A 4,699-nucleotide genomic window follows, 5' to 3' on the forward strand; every position below is an offset into this window, starting at 1 on the left:
GCCTGTAGTCCCAGCTACTCGGGAGGCTAAGGCAGGAGAATAGCCTGAACCCAGGAGGCGGAGCTTGCAGTGAGCCAAGATAGTGCCAGTGCATTCCAGCCTGGGTGACAGAGTGAGACTCTGTCTCAAAAGAAAAAAAAAAAAGAGTTGTCCTTTCTCCTCCTTTATTCAATTACTTATTTACATCAATATGGACTCACAGATATTTATTTTACCCTGTGGGTTAAAAGCCATTGCTATCATTATTTCATTGTTCAAACTGGGCCAGGTTTGGCCACTGGGAGTTCCCTTAAGGTGGCTCTTGTATGCTTTCAACATGTACCTATTATTTTTTGAGTTTCAAATATTCTAGCCTCATTACATGTTCTAAACTCATCTTGTACTTTCTCTGCCTCAACCATGAAATCAACCATTTCTCCAAGGAGCCCTAGTTCCCCTTATTGGAGAATGATGTTTAGAAACCAAGATCTGGACACCAGGTGTGCTCATTGCTACTGCGGTGTCATTGGTCTAGGCCCTCTTAGCAGGCAGAGCTATGAAACGTATGCAAGATACTAACACACACAATCTACTTCTAAATATATATATATATCTCCATATATATCAGATATATATATATCTGGAATCTGGAATGTATACTGATACCTTTAACTCTACTTCAACACCACAGAGTGCATTCTAGCTTCCCCACTTTGATTGCAATTTTTTTTTTCTCCAGTGGTGAGAAACCTGGCTCTCACCCATAATATTTCTGCTTATTTGTTCATTCCTGGGATAAATTGAAAACAATGTCAGAACTGCTCCTTCTATGATGAGTTCCCTGTCATTCAGGGTTTTTTTGTACTTACTGAAAGAACTCTTTTAGAATATATTAGATCCAGATTTTAAAAAAGCATCTATCACTCTTGTAAATTTTTAAAAAGGAAAATATAATTGAAATAAATTGTTTAAGGGATTCCTTTTCACATTTCGAGTCCAGTATCTCTTAATCTCTCTACCTTGGAGTTTTTGATGCTGTGTTATTCCACACAGCCTGGGCTTTTCCAGCATCAAGAATGCTCTACTACTATCTCTGAGATTTCCTTCTGAGCCGCCGACATCCACTCACAAATTCTGATGTTTGTGTGATGGCAGTAACAGCATGATGCCCCCCCTTGCCAACAGAGACTGTATGATGCATCCCAATCTTAGAGATGTTAAAGTACGAAAAAAAAAGGTGCATCTTAGAAAGGACATAACATAGCTCTTTCATAAAGTAAGAAGGTGATATACAGCACCAACGTGTAAATTCTGTTTCTCTACACAACACGACTCCAGGTGTTACGCACAGACATTACAATAGACACAACAGGCCTCTAATTCTAAGACCAAGGGCAAGGGAGATGGAACTAGAATTCCAGTAACACATTCCATTTGGGCAGCTTCTATAAGGAACTAGTGAAAGAGTCCTACTGCAGCAGAGACTGCTAATTGTCCCCCCATATCTGTTCTCCCCTTCTTCCTGAATAACAATCCCTATATTTTAGATGAGTAGGTGGACGATGGGAATAAAGTTTGTTTATGATGACGTGATGTTCTGCCAGTGAGAGGTAAATGGAAGCATGTGACTTTCAGGCGGTGTTCTTAAAAGGGCGTGGTGGCTTATGCTTATAATCCCAGCACTTTGGGAGGCTGAGGTGGGCGGATCACCTGAGGTCAGGAGTTTGAGACCAGCCTGGGCAACATGGCGAAACCCCATCTCTACTGAAAATACAAAAAGTAGCCAAGCATGGTGGCACGTGCCTGTAATCCCAGCTACTCGGGAGGCTGAGGCAGGAGAATTGCTTGAACCTGGGGGATGGAGGTGCAGTGAACTGAAATCATGCCACTGCACTCCAGCCTGGGTGGCAGAAGACTGTCTCAAAAAAAAAAAGCGGGGGAGACACGGCCGGGCGCACTGGCTCATGCCTGTAATCCCAGCACTTTGGGAGGCCAAGGCAGGTGGATCACTTGAGGTCAGGAGTTCAAGACGACCAGCCTGGCCAACATGGCGAAACCCCATCTCTGCTAAAAATACAAAAATGAGCCGGGTACAGTGGCCAGCACCTGTAATCCCAGCTATTCGGGAGGCTGAGGCAGGAGAATGGTTTGAACCTGGTGGGCAGAAGTTGCAGTGTGCCAAGATCGTGCCACTGCACTCCAGCCTAGGCAACAGAGTGAGACTATATCTAAAAAAAAAAAAAAGGGGGAGACATGCCATTCTTTGACTCCTCCTCCCACCTCCTGGCTGGAATACAGATGTGATGGCAGGAGCTTGAACTGCCATTTTAGGCTCAAAGGCAGGATTCTAAAGGTGGCAAAGTAGCGATATAGAATAAAGAGTCAAGGTACCTGAGAATCATGAAGCCATAATTTGGGAATCCTCTATTTTGAGAGCCTCGTTATGAAAGAGCAAAATATACTTTTATCTTGCTTATTATTATCACGGGTTTTGTTACACACAGTTGAAGCTAATCTGAACTTGGGATATTTTTCTTGGAGACCCACCCTATCGTCCTAAAGGAAGTCAAGGAAAAAGGAAAGGGTGGGGCTTTCCCAAAGAAAAACAGGGAAATGCTAGAGCGAACCTGCAACTTCCTCTCTCCGGCAGGCAGCATAATCCATGACGCCATTCTCTCCCGGCAGTTTAAACCAGCGAGCAGCCCCTCGTGACCCACACCTCACAAGCTCACAATAATTGTACTGACATGGGTAACCATGACCTACATTAAAAGGTTAAAAGCAATTGGCACTCTTTGTCACAAATTCTCACGTTTCTTTTACACAGGTGCCTCACTCAATTCAGCTGTGTATCTTTGCCCAATCTGGCAAATTTCCTAGATACACGTATCCTGGATCTTTGTGCAAGATTCAAACACGTAAACTGAGGCAATGAATCTTCTTTGGCACAGGAGTCTGCAATACAGTCTCCAGTAAAGACAGAGCTTGAGGGGCATCTTTCTTACTGGGCATTTTGGTCACGGAAAGCCTCATACTTCTCTGAAATGCCTAATTTATTAGCATTTGAGGAATGACATTCATCTGGCAGAGAGGGACTCTGTTCCAAGCAACTCCCAGAGCTTTCCTGCCTCAAATGCAATGTCTGCAGAGGGGGCTACCTGCATTGGTCCCCACCTGACACCGAGGTCCTTTCTTCTAACAGCACCTGGGTTTCCTTTTGGGAAACCTCCCTTCCCCATTCTCAGTACATGTGTTTCGGGCCTGAATGACCATATCCCAGGAGTGGCCCAGGCCTAAGGCATTCATTCATTCACCAGATACTGATTTGGCACCTACTGCATTCTAGGACTGGAGATAAAATACTGACCATTATAGACAAACACATCTACCTTCCGGAGCTTTCTGGGTGCTGGCAGGGAGGCAAACCATCAACAAACCTAGCTAAATTCAAGGCAGGTCAGACGACCTAAGAGCAAAGCAGGAAGCAACTTCACAGGAGAGGAGAGGGAGGCATGTAGAACAGGGTGGTAAGAGTGAGAAGCCACCTGCTGAGAAGGGGATGCAAGCAAGACTTGAAGAAGATCCGGGAGTGAGCCTTGGGATGTCCGGGAAGGGCACTCAGGGCAGGGGGAACAGCAAGCGCAAACGCCAGGAGGCAGGCGCCTGCATGTTTGAGCAAATGAAAGGAAGCCGGCCAGGCGCAGTGGCTCTCGCCTGTGATCCCAGCACTTTGGGAGGCTGAGGCAGGCGGATGGCTTGAGGCTAGGAGTTCAAGACCAGCCTGGCCAACATGGTGAAACCCCGTGTCTACTAAAAATACAAAAGTTAGCCGGGTGTGTGGTGTGTGGTGCACACCTGTAATCCCAGCTACTTGGGAGGCTGAGGCAGGAGAATCACTTGAACCTGGGAGGCAGAGGTTGCAGTGAGCCGAGATCGCACCACTGGACTCCTGCCTGGGTAACAGAGAAAGACTCTCTCTCTCAAAAAAAATAAAAAGAAAAGAAAAGTAACAAAGCCAGGGTGGCTGGAGCAGAGTGAGCCAGGAGGGGATGAGATGAGGACAGGGGTGGTAAGGGTTGGGGTGCTCGTCCCGTTCAGCCCTGAAGGTTGGGAGACTTTGGCTTTTACTCTGAGTATAAACATGCACTGGAAGGTTTTGAGCAGAGGGGTGATGTGATACAATTTTCATCATGAAGGACTCCCCCCTCCTGCAATGTGCAGAATAGACCTGGGGGGGGTTAGGGTGGAAATGGGGAAACCAGTTATTGAGGTGCTGCTGGCTTGCCACACAGCGGTAGTGCAGGAGGTGGCCGAAGTCCTCAGCTTCTGGGTATATTCTGAAGGTAAAGCTAGAGGGACTCATGGATCCATCAGACGTGGGCAGGAGAGGAAGAGACTTGGTGGAGCCATGGAGGGATACAGCTATCATTTATGATTTAGGGAAGACTTGTGAAGAAGAGGTTTGGGGGAAAGATGAGCGGTGTGGTTTTAGACCTGAGCCAGGTGGAGCTGCCCATGGGCAGGTGGACGTCAGAGTTTGTGCTTCAGGTTGGCACAGTGGCTCAGGCCTGTAATCCCAGCACTTTGGGAGGTCAAGGTGGGAGGATTACTTGAGCCCAGGTGTTCAAGACCAGCCTGGGCAACATAGTGGGACCCTGTCTCTACAAAAATTTAAAAATTAGCTGGGCGTGGTGATGCATGCCTGTGGTCTCAGCTACTT

The sequence above is a fragment of the Colobus angolensis genome, unplaced genomic scaffold (genome assembly GCF_000951035.1).
Source record: "Colobus angolensis palliatus isolate OR3802 unplaced genomic scaffold, Cang.pa_1.0 Scaffold178, whole genome shotgun sequence".
In the NCBI taxonomy this organism is placed as follows: domain Eukaryota; kingdom Metazoa; phylum Chordata; class Mammalia; order Primates; family Cercopithecidae; genus Colobus; species Colobus angolensis.